Below are 19986 nucleotides of genomic sequence, written 5' to 3'. Positions count from 1 at the left end.
TCTCACTTTATTTCTTGCGCGTAAGAAACAAAAAATCCACTGGACTTTCGCTAATCGTTCTCACTTTGTTTCTTGCGCGTAAGAAACACAAAATCCACTGGACTTTCCCTAATCGTTCTCACTGTATTTCTTGCGCGTAAGAAACACAAAATCCACTGGACTTTCGCTAATCGTTCTCACTTTATTTCTTGCGCGTAAGAAACACAAAATCCACTGGACTTTACCTAATCGTTCTCACTTTATTTCTTGCGCGTAAGAAACACAAAATCCATTGGACTTTACCTAATCGCTCTCACTTTATTTCTTGCGCGTAAGAAACACATAATCCACTGGACTTTCGCTAATCGTTCTCACTTTATTTCTTGGGCGTAAGAAACACATAATCCACTGGACTTTCGCTAATGGTTCTCACTTATTTCTTACGCGTATAAAACACAAAATCTACTGGACTTTCCCTAATCGTTCTCACTTTATTTCTTGCGCGTAAAAAACACAAAATCCACTGGACTTTCGCTAATGGTTCTCATTTTGTTTCTTGAGCGTAAGAAACACAAAATCCACTGGACTTTCGCTAATCGTTCTCACTTTATTTCTTGCGCGCAAGAAACACAAAATCCACTGGACTTTCGCTAATTGTTTTCACTTTATTTCTTGCGCGTGAGAAACACAAAATCCACTGGACTTTCCCTAATCGTTCTCACTTTATTTCTTGCGCGTAAGAACCACAAAATCCACTGGACTATCCCTAATCGTTCTCACTTTGTTTCTTGCGCGTAAGGAACACAAAATCCACTGGACTTTCGCTAATCGTTCTCACTTTATTTCTTGCGCGTAAGAAACAAAAAATCCACTGGACTTTCCCTAATCGTTCTCACTTTATTTCTTGCGCGTAAGAAACACAAAATCCACTGGACTTTCGCTAATGGTTCTCACTTTGTTTCTTGAGCGTAAGAAACACAAAATCCACTGGACTTTCGCTAATCGTTCTCACTTTATTTCTTGCGCGCATGAAACACATAATCCACTGGACTTTCGCTAATTGTTTTCACTTTATTTCTTGCGCGTGAGAAACACAAAATCCACTGGACTTTCCCTAATCGTTCTCACTTTATTTCTTGCGCGTAAGAACCACAAAATCCACTGGACTATCCCTAATCGTTGTCACTTTGTTTCTTGCGCGTAAGGAACACAAAATCCACTGGACTTTCGCTAATCGTTCTCACTTTATTTCTTGCGCGTAAGAAACAAAAAATCCACTGGACTTTCCCTAATCGTTCTCACTTTATCTCTTGCGCGCAAGAAACACAAAATCCACTGGACTTTCGCTAATCGTTCTCACTTTATTTCTTGCGCGTAAGAAACACAAAATCCACTGGACTTTCGCTAATCGTTCTCACTTTATTTCTTGCGCGTAAGAAACACATAATCTACTGGACTTTCGCTAATCGTTCTCACTTTATTTCTTGCGCGTAAGAAACACATAATCCACTGGACTTTCCCTAATCGTTCTCACTTTATTTCTTGCACGTAAGAAACACAAAATCCACTGGACTTTCGCTAATCGTTCTCCCTTTATTTCTTGCGCGCAAGAAACACAAAATCCACTGGACTTTCGCTAATTGTTTTCACTTTATTTCTTGCGCGTGAGAAACACAAAATCACCTGGACTTCCCCTAATCGTTCTCACCTATTTCTTGCGCGTAAGAAACACAAAATCCACTGGACTTTCCCTAATCGTTCTCACTTTATTTCTTGCGCGTAAGAAACACAAAATCCAGTGGACTTTCGCTAATCGTTCTCACTTTATTTCTTGCGCGTAAGAAATAAAAAATCCACTGAACTTTCCCTAATCGTTCTCACTTTATCTTTTCCGCGGAAGAAACACAAAATCCACTGGACTTTCGCTAATCGTTCTCACTTTATTTCTTGCGCGTAAGAAACACAAAATCCACTGGACTTTCCCTAATCGTTCTCACTGTATTTCTTGCGCGTAAGAAACACAAAATCCACTGGACTTTCGCTAACCGTTCTCACTTTATTTCTTGCACGTAAGAAACAAAAAATCCACTGCACTTTCCCTAATCGTTCTCACTTTATTTCTTACGCGTAAGAAACACATAATGCACTGGACTTTCGCTAATCGTTCTCACTTTATTTCTTGCGCGTATAAAACACAAAATCCATTGGACTTTCCCTAATCGTTCTCACTTTATTTCTTGCGCGTAAGAAACACAAAATCCACTGGACTTTCGCTAATGGTTCTCACTTTATTTCTTGAGCGTAACAAACACAAAATCCACTGGACTTTCCCTAATCGTTCTCACTTTATTTCTTGCGCGTAAGAAACACAAAATCCACTGGACTTTCGCTAATCGTTCTCACTTTATTTCTTGCGCGTAAGAAACACAAAATCCACTATACTTTCCCTAATGGTTCTCACTTTATTTCTTGCGCGTAAGAAACACAAAATCCACTGGACTTTCGCTAATCGTTCTCACTTTATTTCTTGCGCGTATAAAACACAAAATCCACTATACTTTCCCTAATCGTTCTCACTTTATTTCTTGCGCGACAGAAACAGAAAATCCGCTGGACTTTACCTAACCGTTCTCACTTTATTTCTTGTGCGTAAGAAACACATAATCCACTGGACTTTCGCTAATCGTTCTCACTTTATTTTTTGCGCGTAAGAAACACAAAATCCACTGGACTTTCCCTAATCGTTCTAACTTTATTTCTTGCGCGTAAGAAACACAAAATCCACTGGACTTTCGCTAATCGTTCTCACTTTACTTCTTGCGCGTAAGAAACACAAAATCCACTGGACTTTCCCTAATCGTTCTCACTGTATTTCTTGCGCGTAAGAAACACAAAATCCACTGGACTTTCCCCAAGCGTTCTCACTTTATTTCTTGCGCATAAGAAACACAAAATCCACTGGACTTTCGCTAATCGTTCTCACTTTATTTCTTGCGCGTAAGAAACACGAAATCCACTGGACTTTCCCTAATCGTTCTCACTTTATTTCTTGCGCGTAAGAAACACAAAATCCACTGGACTTTCGCTAATCGTTCTCACTTTATTTCTTGCGCGTAAGACACACGAAATCCACTGGACTTTCCCTAATCGTTCTCACTTTATTTCTTGCGCGTAAGAAACACATAATCTACTGGACTTTCGCTAATCGTTCTCACTTTATTTCTTGGGCGTAAGAAACACATAATCCACTGGACTTTCCCTAATCGTTCTCACTTTATTTCTTGCACGTAAGAAACACAAAATCCACTAGACTTTCGCTAATCGTTCTCCCTTTATTTCTTGCGCGCAAGAAACACAAAATCCACTGGACTTTCGCTAATTGTTTTCACTTTATTTCTTACGCGTGAGAAACACAAAATCACCTGGACTTTTCCTAATCGTTCTCACCTATTTCTTGCGCGTAAGAAACACAAAATCCACTGGACTTTCGCTAATCGTTCTCACTTTACTTCTTGCGCGTAAGAAACACAAAATCCACTGGACTTTCCCTAATCGTTCTCACTGTATTTCTTGCGCGTAAGAAACACAAAATCCACTGGACTTTCACTAATCGTTCTCACTTTATTTCTTGCGCGTAAGAAACACGAAATCCACTGGACTTTCCCTAATCGTTCTCACTTTATTTCTTGCGCGTAAGAAACACAAAATCCACTGGACTTTCGCTAATCGTTCTCCCTTTATTTCTTGCGCGCAAGAAACACAAAATCCACTGGACTTTCGCTAATTGTTTTCACTTTATTTCTTGCTCGTGAGAAACACAAAATCACCTGGACTTTCCCTAATCGTTCTCACCTATTTCTTGCGCGTAAGAAACACAAAATCCACTGGACTTTCCCTAATCGTTCTCACTTTATTTCTTGCGCGTAAGAAACACAAAATCCACTGGACTTTCGCTAATCGTTCTCACTTTATTTCTTGCGCGTAAGAAACAAAAAATCCACTGAACTTTCCCTAATCGTTCTCACTTTATCTTTTCCGCGGAAGAAGCACAAAATCCACTGGACTTTCGCTAATCGTTCTCACTTTATTTCTTGCGCGTAAGAAACACAAAATCCACTGGACTTTCCCTAATCGTTCTCACTGTATTTCTTGCGCGTAAGAAACACAAAATCCACTGGACTTTCGCTAACCGTTCTCACTTTATTTCTTGCACGTAAGAAACACAAAATCCACTGCACTTTCCCTAATCGTTCTCACTTTATTTCTTACGCGTAAGAAACACATAATGCACTGGACTTTCGCTAATCGTTCTCACTTTATTTCTTGCGCGTATAAAACACAAAATCCATTGGACTTTCCCTAATCGTTCTCACTTTATTTCTTGCGCGTAAGAAACACAAAATCCACTGGACTTTTCCTAATTGTTCTCACTTTATTTCTTGCGCGTAAGAAACACAAAATCCACTGGACTTTCGCTAATGGTTCTCACTTTATTTCTTGAGCGTAACAAACACAAAATCCACTGGACTTTCGCTAATCGTTCTCACTTTATTTCTTGCGCGTAAGAAACACAAATTCCACTGGACTTTCGCTAATCGTTCTCACTTTATTTCTTGCGCGTAAGAAACACAAAATCCACTATACTTTCCCTAATGGTTCTTACTTTATTTCTTGCGCGTAAGAAACACAAAATCCACTGGACTTTCGCTAACCGTTCTCACTTTATTTCTTGCACGTAAGAAACACAAAATCCACTGCACTTTCCCTAATCGTTCTCACTTTATTTCTTACGCGTAAGAAACACATAATGCACTGGACTTTCGCTAATCGTTCTCACTTTATTTCTTGCGCGTATAAAACACAAAATCCATTGGACTTTCCCTAATCGTTCTCACTTTATTTCTTGCGCGTAAGAAACACAAAATCCACTGGACTTTTCCTAATTGTTCTCACTTTATTTCTTGCGCGTAAGAAACACAAAATCCACTGGACTTTCGCTAATGGTTCTCACTTTATTTCTTGAGCGTAACAAACACAAAATCCACTGGACTTTCGCTAATCGTTCTCACTTTATTTCTTGCGCGTAAGAAACACAAAATCCACTGGACTTTCGCTAATCGTTCTCACTTTATTTCTTGCGCGTAAGAAACACAAAATCCACTATACTTTCCCTAATGGTTCTCACTTTATTTCTTGCGCGTAAGAAACACAAAATCCACTGGACTTTCGCTAATCGTTCTCACTTTATTTCTTACGCGTATAAAACACAAAATCCACTATACTTTCCCTAATCGTTCTCACTTTATTTCTTGCGCGTAAGAAACACAAAATCCGCTGGACTTTACCTAACCGTTCTCACTTTATTTCTTGTGCGTAAGAAACACATAATCCACTGGACTTTCGCTAATCGTTCTCACTTTATTTTTTGCGCGTAAGAAACACAAAATCCTCTGGACTTTCCCTAATCGTTCTAACTTTATTTCTTGCGCGTAAGAAACACAAAATCCACTGGACTTTCGCTAATCGTTCTCACTTTACTTCTTGCGCGTAAGAAACACAAAATCGACTGGACTTTCCCTAATCGTTCTCACTGTATTTCTTGCGCGTAAGAAACACAAAATCCACTGGACTTTCCCTAAGCGTTCTCACTTTATTTCTTGCGCGTAAGAAACACAAAATCCACTGGACTTTCGCGAATCGTTTTCACTTTATTTCTTGCGCGTAAGAAACACATAATCGACTGGACTTTCCCTAATCGTTCTCACGTTATTTCTTGGGCGTAAGAAACACAAAATCCACTGGACTTTCGCTAAACGTTCTCACGTTATTTCTTGCGCGTAAGAAACACATACTCCAGTGGACTTTCGGTAATCGTTCTCACTTTATTTCTTGCGCGTAAGAAGCGCAAAATCCACTGGACTTTCCCTAATCGTTCTCACTTTATTTCTTGCACGTAAGAAACACATAATCCACTGGACTTTCCCTAATCGTTCTCACTTTATTTCTTTCGCGTAAGAAACGCAGTATCCACTGGGCTTTCGCTAATCGTTCTCACTTTATTTCTTGCGCGTAAGAAACACAAAATCCACTGGACTTTCCCTAATCGTTCTCACTTTATTTCTTGCGCGTAAGAAACACAAAATCCACTGGACTTTCGCTAATCGTTGTCACTTTATTTCTTGCGCGTAAGAAACACAAAATCCACTGGACTTTCCCTAATCCTTCTCACTTTATTTCTTGCGCGTAAAAAACACAAAATCCACTGGACTTTCGCTAATCGTTCGCGCTTTATTTCTTGCGCGTAAGAAACAGAAAATCCACTGCACTTTCCCTACTCGTTCTCACTTTATTTCTTACGCGTAAGAAACACATAATGCACTGGACTTTCGCTAATCGTTCTCACTTTATTTCTTACGCGTATAAAACACAAAATCCACTGGACTTTCCCTAATCGTTCTCACTTTATTTCTTACGCGTATGAAACACAAAATCCACTGGACTTTCGCTCATCGTTCTCACTTTATTTCTTGCGCGTAAGAAACACAAAATCCACTGGACTTTCGCTAATCGTTCTCACTCTATGTCTTGCGCGCATGAAACACAAACTCCACTGGACTTTCGCTAACCGTTCTCACTTTATTTCTTGCGCGTAAGAAACACAAAATCCACTGGACTTTCCCTAATCGTTCTCACTTTATTTGTTGCGCGTAAGAAACACAAAATCCAGTGGACTTTTGCTATTCGTTCTCACTTTATTTCTGGCGCGTAAGAAACACAAAATCCACTGGGCTTTCCCTAATCGTTCTCACTTTATTTGTTGCGCGTAAGAAACACATAATCCACTGGACTTTCCCCATCGTTCTGACTTTATATCTTGCGCGTAAGAAACACAAAATCCACTGGACTTACGCTAATCGTTCTCACTTTATTTCTTGCGCGCAAGAAACACAAAATCCACTGGACTTTCCCTAATCGTTCTCACTTTATTTCTTGAGCGTAAGAAACACAAAATCCACTGGACTTTCCCTAATCGTTCTCACTTTATTTCTTGCGCGTAAGAAACACATAATGCACTGGACTTTCGCTAATCGTTCGCACTTTATTTCTTACGCGTATAAAACACAAAATCCACTGGACTTTTCCTAATCGTTCTCACTTTATTTCTTGCGCGTAAGAAACACAAAATCCACTGGACTTTCGCTAATCGTTCTCACTTTATTTCTTGCGCGTAAGAAACACAAAATCCACTGGACTTTCCCTAATCGTTCTCACTTTATTTCTTGCGCGTAAGAAACACAAAATCCACTGGACTTTCCCTAATCGTTCTCACTTTATTTCTTGCGCGTAAGAAACACAAAATCAACTGGACTGTCGTTAATCGTTCTCACTCTATTTCTAGCGCGTAAGAAACACCAAATCCACTGGACTTTCGCTTATCGTTCTCACTGTATTTCTTGCGCGTAAGAAACAGTAAATCCACTGGACTTTCCCTAATCGTTCTCACTTTATTTCTTACGCGTAAGAAACACATCATCCACTAGAATTTCACTAATCGTTCTCACTTTATTTCTTACCTGTTAGAAACACATCATCCACTGTACTTTCCCTAATCGGTCTTACTTTATTTCTCACCCGTAAGAAAGATATCATCCACTGGACTTTCCGTGATTGTTCTCACTTTATTTCTTACGCCTAAGAAACACGTAATCCACTGGACTTTCCCTAATCATTCTCACTTTATTATTCCTTGCGGGTAAGAAATACATAATCCAGTGGACTTTGCCTAATCGTTGTCACTTTATTTCTTACGCGAAAGAAACAAATCGTCACCTAGACTTTCCCTAATCGTTCTCACTTTATTATTTCTTTCGCGTAAGAAGCACATAATCCACTAGACTTTCCCTAATCGTTCTCACTTTATTTCTTGCGCGTAAGAAACACATAATCCACTGGACTTTCCCTAATCGTTCTCACTTTATTTCTTGCGCGTAAGAAACAAAAAATCCACTGGACTTTCGCTAATCGTTCGCGCTTTATTTCTTGCGCGTAAGAAACACAAAATCCACTGCACTTTCCCTACTCGTTCTCACTTTATTTTTTACGCGTAAGAAACACATAATGCACTGGACTTTCGCTAATCGTTCTCACTTTATTTCTTACGCGTATAAAACACAAAATCCACTGGACTTTCCCTAATCGTTCTCACTTTATTTCTTGCGCGTAAGAAACACAAAATCCACTGGACTTTCCCTAATCGTTCGCACTTTATTTCTTACGCGTATAAAACACAAAATCCACTGGACTTTTCCTAATCGTTCTCACTTTATTTCTTGCGCGTAAGAAACACAAAATCCACTGGACTTTCGCTAATCGTTCTCACTTTATTTCTTGCGCGTAAGAAACACAAAATCCACTGGACTTTCCCTAATCGTTCTCACTTTATTTCTTGCGCGTAAGAAACACAAAATCCACTGGACTTTCCCTAATCGTTCTCACTTTATTTCTTGCGCGTAAGAAACACAAAATCAACTGGACTGTCGTTAATCGTTCTCACTCTATTTCTAGCGCGTAAGAAACACCAAATCCACTGGACTTTCGCTTATCGTTCTCACTGTATTTCTTGCGCGTAAGAAACAGTAAATCCACTGGACTTTCCCTAATCGTTCTCACTTTATTTCTTACGCGTAAGAAACACATCATCCACTAGAATTTCACTAATCGTTCTCACTTTATTTCTTACCTGTTAGAAACACATCATCCACTGTACTTTCCCTAATCGGTCTTACTTTATTTCTCACCCGTAAGAAAGATATCATCCACTGGACTTTCCGTGATTGTTCTCACTTTATTTCTTACGCCTAAGAAACACGTAATCCACTGGACTTTCCCTAATCATTCTCACTTTATTATTCCTTGCGGGTAAGAAATACATAATCCAGTGGACTTTGCCTAATCGTTGTCACTTTATTTCTTACGCGAAAGAAACAAATCGTCACCTAGACTTTCCCTAATCGTTCTCACTTTATTATTTCTTTCGCGTAAGAAGCACATAATCCACTAGACTTTCCCTAATCGTTCTCACTTTATTTCTTGCGCGTAAGAAACACATAATCCACTGGACTTTCCCTAATCGTTCTCACTTTATTTCTTGCGCGTAAGAAACAAAAAATCCACTGGACTTTCGCTAATCGTTCGCGCTTTATTTCTTGCGCGTAAGAAACACAAAATCCACTGCACTTTCCCTACTCGTTCTCACTTTATTTTTTACGCGTAAGAAACACATAATGCACTGGACTTTCGCTAATCGTTCTCACTTTATTTCTTACGCGTATAAAACACAAAATCCACTGGACTTTCCCTAATCGTTCTCACTTTATTTCTTGCGCGTAAGAAACACAAAATCCACTGGACTTTCGCTAATCGTTCTCACTTTATTTCTTGCGCGTAAGAAACACAAAATCCACTGGACTTTCCCTAATCGTTCTCACTTTATTTCTTGCGCGTAAGAAACACAAAATCCACTGGACTTTCCCTAATCGTTCTCACTTTATTTCTTGCGCGTAAGAAACACAAAATCCACTGGACTTTCCCTAATCGTTCTCCCTTTATTTCTTGCGCGTAAGAAACACAAAATCAACTGGACTGTCGCTAATCGTTCTCACTTTATTTGTTGCGCGTAAGAAACAAATCATCCACTAGACTTTCCCTAATCGTTTTCACTTTATTTCTTACGCGTAAGAAACACATTATCCACTACACTTTCCCTAATCGTTTTCACTTTATTTCTTACGCGTTAAAATCACATCATCCACTGGACTTTCCCTAATCGTTCTCGCTTCATCATTTCTTACGCGTAAGAAACACAAAATCCACTGGACTTTCCCTAATCGTTCTCAGTTTATTTCTTACGCGTAAGAAACACATCATCTACTGGACTTTCCTTAATCGTTCTCACTTTATTTCCTATCCGTAAGAAACACATCATCCACTGGTCTCTCCCTAATCGTTCTCACTTTATTTCTTGCGCCTAAGAAACACGTAATCCACTGGACTTTCCCTAATCATTCTCACTTTATTATTCCTTGCGGGTAAGAAATACATAATCCAGTGGACTTTGCCTAATCATTCTCACTTTATTATACCTTGCGGGTAAGAAATACATAATCCAGTGGACTTTGCCTAATCGTTGTCACTTTATTTCTTACGCGAAAGAAACAAATCATCACCTAGACTTTCCCTAATCGTTCTCACTTTATTTCTTGCGCGTAAGAAACACATAATCCACTGGACTTTCGCTAATCGTTCTCACTTTATTTGTTGCGCGTAAGAAACAAATCATCCACTAGACTTTCCCTAATCGTTTTCACTTTATTTCTTACGCGTAAGAAACACATTATCCACTACACTTTCCCTAATCGTTTTCACTTTATTTCTTACGCGTTAAAATCACATCATCCACTGGACTTTCCCTAATCGTTCTCGCTTCATCATTTCTTACGCGTAAGAAACACATCATCTACTGGACTTTCCTTAATCGTTCTCACTTTATTTCCTATCCGTAAGAAACACATCATCCACTGGCCTCTCCCTAATCGTTCTCACTTTATTTCTTACGCCTAAGAAACACGTAATCCACTGGACTTTCCCTAATCATTCTCACTTTATTATTCCTTGCGGGTAAGAAATACATAATCCAGTGGACTGTACCTAATCGGTGTCACTTTATTTCTTACGCGAAAGAAAGAAATCATCGCCTAGACTTTCCCTAATCGGTCTCACTTTATTATTTCTTACGCGTAAGAAGCACATAATCCACTAGACTTTCCCTAATCTTTCTCACTTTATTTCTTAAGCGTAAGAAACGCATCATCTACTGGACTTTCCCTAATTGTTCTCACTTTATTTCTAACGCGTAAGAAACACATCATCCACTAGACTTTCCCTGATCGTTCTCACTTTATTTCTTGCGCGTAAGAAACACATAATCCACTGGACTTTCCCTAATCGTTTTCAGTTTATTTCTTACGCGTAAGAAACACATTCACCCTATTATTTCTAAAACCTTAGAAACGCATCGTTCTTATTCATCATATCTCTTCTCAAACTCTACTTTATTCGTTTGATGCTTCATATTTAGTTTATTTGGGACTATATACACCAACAAATAATATTCTAAACAATACGGACAGAACCAACGTGTAACTTCCATATATATTACTTTAATAATCGGTTCAGTTTATTCCAAAATGATTCTTTTTTGTAAACAAAGTAGAACCTTTTATTCGAAAATTTACTTGATACAAATGAGTATACTTCATACTTGTTCATACAATATTGGCACATAATTTTATCCATTCTATTAATATGAGTCAATCATGGGACACAAGTCAATCAAGCCAAAGTGTAAGCCAATCGAGCCAATCGAGTCAATCAAGTCAATCAAGCCAAAGTCAAACCCAAAGACTAAGTCAATCAAGCCAATCAAGTCAGAGTTCAATTTGGGATTCTCAACCTTCGGGTGAAGAATGGTTGCCATCAGACTACGAAGAAACTGATTCAGACTAAAAACATATGGAGAGAAAACAAGATATATTATTGATGATGGAATTGAGTGAAACAAGTAAGTTTAATTGTGGAAATGTTATCCACGAAGAAATGATCAAAATGGACTACATCAATTGTCCATTTTGCGATGAAGAATTACAACAGCCAACAATTAAAATAGTGTCATGTTGTGAAAAACAAGCCATGATAAATAACAAGGGTACAAATGTATGCCGCAATTGTGGTACAGTAAGTGGTTATGATACAGCCAGTGAGTACGTTGATTTTCATGAAAACAAGTACAAGATTGTCAAGAAATCGGTTTAACAAAGAAAATATCATTTAGACAATGTGTTAAACGATATCACTAGTAAAAATGGATGGCAATTATCAGTACACAATAAAAATAGAATACATGATATTTTCCGAGAAATAGACAGGATAATGCCACAAATTAATGGTGATCGTAAACGAATGATTAACATTAATTTTATTCTAAAAAAATTTTCGAATTTTTGGATTTACCGACTGATAATATACCAATAACGAGGTCCAAAAAACTTTGCTGATGTTGAATATTATTGGAGTAAAATAATTAATCTTATTCACTTGTGAACAATTTATTAAACTTATCCTCAAACTTGTCGTATAATGGACACATGTCTATTATGATAGTATTTCTACAAAGCTTTCAACTCTGATATCTCAGCTTCGGTTAAATTGGTATCGATATGATTGAAATTGAAAGCAGTCTTTGATGCTTTCATATATATGGTTTAGATATTATTTAATCCAATTCAAAATATGTCCCCAACCTTTTTTTTCTGCTGCTACCATAGCGTGAAAAGCATCTCCACCAATTGCAGAAAGGTTTGTTGTGAACCCCATTCGATATGTATTTTTGAAGATGTAGGTTGAGGAAAAGAACGTGTTGTTGTTATTGTACCAGGCATTCCTGCAATTTCGGCATTTATATTTTCACCGTTTTTAACAACCCATATCATGAATTGTTTATTTTTGAAATTATTTGTTATATCGATAAATAGTTGTTCGTTACGATTGAATGTGATTGTAAGTCGGTAAGTTCTACCACCACTACCATCACTGTCTAAACGATTCAGTATTCTTACATAGAATATGTCTCTCTGAGTATTTACAAACGCGCCAAAATTCTCTGAAAAATTAGTATCATGTTTGATAACGAAAAACATGGAGAAATCTTTCTGGACGTCGATATTGACATTCATTTCGCCATAGAAACCACGGAAACGGTAAGTTAAATTGAAAACAGAAAATGGTATACTACTCGGTGAACCAGTCCGAGTAGTCACTTTCAAATCGTCCAACGCAGTCACACTAGGACCACTTCTTTTGAACTCTTCTGGATCTAACAAGTCTGCGTAAAATTCGAATAATCTTTTTAACACCTCGTCGTGCAATGCCACTCGGGCTATTTGTTTTTCAGCAACGTATACTTTTGTTGTCAGTTCAGTGATGTTGTAGTTGAAAGGATCGATTTTGGTTTGCATTTCTCTTCTGAAAAATTTTACAAGATTATCTTCAAACTCATTCAACTGTTTGATATTCACAGTATCATTATTTTCGACACCGTCTTGGACATTTTTTTATCTGATTTTTCATGTCAATATTTTCATTAAAGTTTGCCGTTTGAAATTCAACAGCAGTTTTGAATGTCAGTTTGCCATTTTCTAAATAATACAGCTCATCGAAGACATCTTAGCTCAGAGCGCTCTGTTTTCCCTCGATCCCATAAATAACCAAATGACCACGCCCCTGAGATGGACTGTTTGTAATACCCTGACATTTCAAGTCAACGTTGAATCTGAACTCGCAGCGTGTTACACTACTTGTCCTCTTAGATTTAAGCGCTGCTTTTGACACCGTGGACCACGCGATTTTGCTAAAACGCTTGACCACTGATTTTGGTATAGGCGGGAAGGCTTTAGAGTGGTTCTCGTCGTATTTGTAGGGACGCAGCCAGCGTGTTTTGTTTGAGGGGGCTACATCTGGTAGCTTCGATCTGCGTTTTGGTGTCCCACAAGGCAGCTGTCTCGGCCCGCTTCTGTTTGTGGTTTACGTCTCCAAGTTCTTTGAGAGAGTACAAGTCCACCTGCCGAATGCGCACTGCTTCGCTGACGACACGCAACTTTACTTGTCTTTTAATGCTAACAGGCCTATGGATCAAGTGAAGGCATTGGAAGCTATGGAGCGATGCATTAGTGACTTACGTAAATGGATGTACCGGGACAAATTAAAGATCAACGATGATAAGACTGAATTTCTTGTTATCGGATCGAGACAACAGTTGCTGAAAATTAATCACACTTCAGTCCGTGTTGGCATGATCGATATTAAGCCTGTTAAGGTAGTGCGTAATCTAGGCGCCTGGTTCGACTCGCATTTTTCTGTGAAGGTGTTTTATTAAAGCATCCTTCGGGCAGAATGAAAAAGTCATTTGGTGACAGATCCTTCACTGAGTGTGTCTGCGCCCACTCTGTGTAACGCTCTTCCTGTTAGCCTCCGCATGATCAAATGTATTTCCACGTTTAAGTCAAATCTTAAAACTTATCTTTTTAAATTAGCTTTTAATATTTCTTAAATATGTATATATAAATAAATGATGTAGTGTTTTTTTAATTATTTTTAAATTTTATTGTAGATTTTTAATACTTGTATAGTTTTAGGTTATTTATTGTTGTAATGCGCTTTTGATCAGCTGGTATGTTAAAAAGCGCACTATAAATCAATAAATTATTATTATTAACGTAATTGTATTCAGGTGGAGTTACATTGTACTTATGGAAGTGAATGATGAATCCACTATATTTCGAAAACAGCCTGATTGTTTGTTGACTGATATTCAGTTAGGAGGAAACAACTGACACTGTCACCTGATCCATAGCTGGTGGGAAGAATTCAATCACCAAAGTGAATTCACCCTCAGGAAGTAGATACATGTTGAATCCCAGTCGAAATGCATACCAGTTTTGTGCGTCTTTTCCAATTCTGAAACTGTAAGCTTTCTTACTAATATCATGAGGTGAATCAGAAAAGTCTTCGATACCATCAACAATAATGTTACTCTCACGTGTTGATTGATTAACATCATCCATAAGATATTGGAAAACACTTTTTTTGTTTGTTGAGTCGCTGATATGTGAGTCATTTATTTTTTTTGTAAAACTATCAGTCAGCGTTATAATCATAGCCCCGTTGACTTGGTTTACGTACCTGATATTGGTGGCTGACAGCACGTTGTGGGAGTCAGTGGATAAGTTGATGATTTTGTTGTTACTCCTGTCTAAATCAGCAGCCATTTTATTTGAACCATCAAGTAAAAGCGTTTCATTTTCGTTTGCTTTGGTTGTTAACTGTTGATAATTGACTGCATCATTGTTGTCGCTGCCAGGTGTAATGTTTATTATTTTGTTGTTCCCCATATCTAAATCCACATTCATGGAAGTTCCACCGTTAATATTCAATTTATGACCAGTCTGACAAAAAGATGATGACGATGATAAAAAAGATGGTGATGATGATCTTGATAAACATCCAATAATTTTAAAATTTCAGTACTCCACCTACAGAGTATTAATAAAATTGAAAACAGGCTACCAACTAGATCTCACCCAATCAAATTTTCACGAGCTCGTTGGCTTTCTTAAAGATGCTGAAAATTATGGGTCACGAATGCCTGATTTAAGTCAAGATACAGAAATGCTAAACATACACTGTGATTTGGTTAATATCAGCCTTGTTAATGGAGGAGATACAGATATAATTTAATCTTTCTCAACCAGTATCCTCAAACCGTCATTTAGTTTCACTATGGAACCGCAAAGAGTCACATTTAATCCTGTGAATAAGAACACCATTTCGAGAATGAGAATATATATAACCGATGGCAAAAGACGACAGATAAATCTTAATGGCGCAGATACAGCTTTTAGCTTACTGTTGAAAAGAATTGTCGAATTTATTTATATGAAATCGTATGAATTCAAAAGATTTTACCATCCTCAAATGGGTAAATTTGTGTAAAAACACAAACGGTCTATATATTCAAATATATTCAAACCGATAAGAAGTATAGCATCATCTGTATTCCAAAATGTTGCCAAACCAATCGCGAAAAAAGCAATAAAATCCGGCCGGAGTAGAACACGCTGGTGAGCGTTTGGATAAAAAAAGCAGCAGAGAAATCAGGTGATCTGATGATGAAACGACTAAGAGGTGTGAAACAAAAAACACCAACACTTCCAACGATAAAAGAAGAAAGTAGAGATATAATATTGAATCGTTTAATATCAGGAGAAGGTGTAAGGAAAAGGAAAGGAAAGGGACTACTGCTCGGAAAAACAGTCCATTCAACTCAATTCTAATACTTGGTCAAATATTATAAAACACGAATTTTTATCTAAACTAATAATATAATGGCTTTTAGATCAAGTCAAATGTTACAACGAAATGAGTTTGTAAGATACCAGTCAGATGATGCAATCAGAGCACCAGCTAATGGTGAACACCAAGATAAAAAGGGATACAAATTTACAATCAATGACAGATCAGCGTTTTACGATTGGTATAATGCTTATTTTAAAAATTCTGTTTCAAGTACCAAAACTCGCTGATGGAACAGCTTATGGTGGAGGTGATAGAATTACGGTCATCAATGGCTCACACTCTTTCATCAATCATCTGATGATCAAATCTGCTGGTAAAATCGTATATGATACAGATAATCTCCACAAGGTCAGTTTTGTTAAGAATCTATTGGAGTATTCTGATGATTTCAGCAGATCAGTTGCAAAAAACGGTCTTTGGTATTTGGATACTAGCCATCAGATTGCTAATGCTAATCAGAATGCAGGATTTGAAGCAAGACGAAGGTTAACAGTGGGAAATGCTGATGTCAATGTTATTATTCCTGTCAATAGATATTCATTCTTCGAAGTGTTAGAAGATAAGATGCTAATACCAATGCAATTACAATTCAATATAACACTTCAGAATGATGATGAGCTAATTCAAAAAGCAGATGCTGCCGATGATGGAAGAGTCGCCATTAATCGTTTTCTATTATGGGTGCCCAAATTAATTCCAAAAGATAGTCTATATGACAATTTTGTCAGCTCATTTTTGAAAGAAACTAAATGGTCCTATCTGAGATCGTCTATCAAATGTCCGCTCCAGCACAAGCAAGTGGTTTTGATCAGATTTCAGCAAGTGTGGATTATGTTAAACATATATTTGTATATCTCCAAAGAAATAAAACAAATGTCGTGGCAGAAAATCCTTACTTATTTGATACTTATAAATTGAATGCCGCTGATGCTAATAGTTATCTGACGACATGTACATTAGAATATGGAAGTGGAATATTTTATCCAGAAACTGAGTGTGATACAGAAACTAAGGTGAGAATTTTTAACGATTTGTCTTATGCTGCAAGAAGAAATGATTTTAATACTGGTACACAACTGAATCTTGCAAATTTTAATGGTCTTTATGGTATGATATATTTTGATTTAACAAACCAAACAGAAAAAATTACAAGGGATCCCAAACAGTTAATTTTCAGATACAAAATAAATGCTGCTCCAGCAGCTGCATTCAATGTTGACGCAATTGTCTTTTACGAAGAGATGCTGGTTGTGATTAACAAAATTGGTAATGAGTTAGTTATTGTGTAAATAAATAGAATAGCAAAGGTAGAAGTTAGTTAGTTATTCCTCAATACGAGGATGTTTTTCAAAATACATATTTTATATAATCTATATAATATATGACGCAATTATTTGAAATAAGGGTGAAATTATCACCAAATCAGAAAAAGAATCTTGCTAGTGCATTTCATAAGCGTGAAACCATTGTTCTCAGGCTTTCAAAAGATGCACTAACTGGAAATGACGTTTTGTACGTTGCACAAAATGTGCCGAAACGATTGCACAAGAATAAACAGCTGAATAAAGGATTGGACATCAAGCTGGCTAAGACTAATATCAGAAACGAGGTTCGAGGTAGTCTGTTGACAAGCATATTAAGTTTAGGTCGTACTTTTGCACCTACCATAGCAAAAAAAACCTTGCATTATCTGCATTGGCCGGATTAGCTTCAGAAGGTGCTTTCCAAATTGTGAAGAAAATAACGGGAAGAGGCCAAACAGGTGGTGTTTTTATGATACCAAATAATAGTATTAGTGATCTTGTGAATACTTGTCACCATCTATTAACCAGAAAACAAGCTAGAGATTTGGCAAGAGTATTAGCAAGAGGTGATCCGAATGTTCTTCTGAAACTCTCCAATAAACAAATAGGTTCCGGGCTAGGAATTTATAAGAAATCCAAAATTGCAAAAGAAAGCGATTGATTGGGGAATTAAGAAAGCAACTCCTGTTATTCAAAAAGTTGGATCTGAAGCAATTAATTAACTATCAACCAAAGTGAGACTAAATTACAAATATAAAACTGGCAGAATGGATCTTGATGCTGACATGTACAAAGGAGGTGCAATTGATATCCAAAAAGCGATTGGCAAAATACCAAAACCAAAGGCTGGATGGACACCAGGAAAGTACAAATAAATGGGACCATATAATCCATTGAATAAGCAATTAGAATACAACCCATGCACCGGTGAGTTCTCAAATGGTACGTACAACCGTGTAATAAGGTGGATGAGATAGCTGCTGATCACGATATTTGTTATGATATGGGAAAAAAAAAACAAAGGTGATTGTGATTGGCAAATGGTTTCATCACTGGATGAGATACCATATGGTGAAATGCCAAAGAGGGGATCAACAGCACGATTCTTGATTGATCGATAAAAAACAGAAACTGGGTCTTGGGGTATCAAAAAACGGAAGAATCCGTCGAGTGAAGTGAACTGGCAAGAAAAATTAGCTGATGAATTACACAAACCAGTAAAACGTAACTTTACTCGACGGCGTGTAACAGTCAATCATATTGATGAAATATGGTGTTCTGATTTAGTTGAAATGCAGCAGTTCAGCAAGTGGAACAAGGGCTACAGATATCTTCTGATGGTTTTAGATGCGTTTAGTAAATACGGTTGGATTGTACCGTTGAAGGATAAAAAAGGTGAATCTGTAACTGAAGCATTCAAATCCATTATCAGAGAGGGAAGAAAACCTGAGTACTTATGGACTGATGAGGGTAAAGATTATTATAACAAGCATTTGAAGGACTTGTTGGATAAGAATAACATAACACTGTATACCACGGTAAATGAAGAAAAATCATTGTGAAAGATGGAATAAAACAATAAAAACCAAAATGTGGAAGCAGTTTACTATTTGGGGTAATACAGTAATCAGAATTTGGATATTCTACCCAAAATATTAGAACAGTATAATAACACCAAACATGGTTCAATAAAAATGACACCTGTTGAAGCTAGTCAGGAAAAAATGAAGGAATTGTATACTTTAATCTGAATAGTAATACAGAACCATCATCAAAACCGAAGTTTAAAATCGGTGATAAGGTTAGAATAAGCAAAGGCAAGAGAAAAGTATTCGACAAAGGATATACCCCTAATTGGACTGAGGAAGTATTTACAATTGATAAGATCCAATATGCGAATCCAGTCACTTACAAATTAAAAGATCTCCACGGTGAAGAGATAACAGGCAGTTTTTATGACCCTGAGCTGTTAAAAGCCAAACAGGATATATTCAGAATTGAAAAACTCATAAGGAGAAATCATAAGAAGAAGCAAGCGTTAGTAAAGTGGAAGAGATACAGTGATGATTTCAACAGTTGGGTACCACTAAAGGATGTGCTGAAAATATAAACGTTAATCGAGTAATGTATATTAGCGACATTACTTGGTTGTGGCGAAAATAGTATAGCCTATATATACAGATAGATCGTCTATCAGATGTGTTATTTTTGCCATATCTGCTTTTGCTATTATGATAGCCAAAAATATTATTGTTTCTGGCTATATGTATATTTTATATAAAGCCATATATTCAAATGAATACTTGGAGCCGTCTAACTTTGAAAAGGCATATTTATAGCCATATTTTTAATCGCAAGTCATTTTCACTGAACCAGCACTAGCATGAAGCTTTTTTCCAGCACTGGATAAACTTTTGAAAATCATAATCGTCCCATCGGAGCGGTTTATTGATTTGACTTTTTTCTTATTCAAATGATTATACTTCACAAAAGAATAATCTCGATTTTTTGCTGCTTTCTTACTATTCTCACTTTGTGATAATAATTGTAAATTACACAGTCTATTATCAGTTTTCACATCATTAATATGATCAATGACTTTGTCACTCGGAATTGAACCGTTGAGACATTCCCATATAAATCTGTGAGCTAGCATTGAGTTTTGTTTGAATCCCAGCCCGCTGACAGAACAACGATTATATCCACAATGATTTAAGCTGCACCCAACTATTTT

General features: G+C 37.2%; 1 pseudogene; it reads left to right on the top strand.

The window, feature by feature from the left end:
- Positions 1-15977: 15977 nt before the first annotated feature.
- Positions 15978-17237, top strand: LOC149095513 (uncharacterized; annotated as a pseudogene).
- Positions 17238-19986: the final 2749 nt, after the last annotated feature.

This window comes from Orbicella faveolata, unplaced genomic scaffold, assembly GCF_042242905.1.
Source record: "Orbicella faveolata isolate gen_17 unplaced genomic scaffold, um_ofav_v1 contig_50, whole genome shotgun sequence".
NCBI lineage: Eukaryota > Metazoa > Cnidaria > Anthozoa > Scleractinia > Merulinidae > Orbicella > Orbicella faveolata.
Note: the sequence above shows the minus strand (reverse complement) of the source record. Positions and strands in the feature narration are given on the sequence as shown.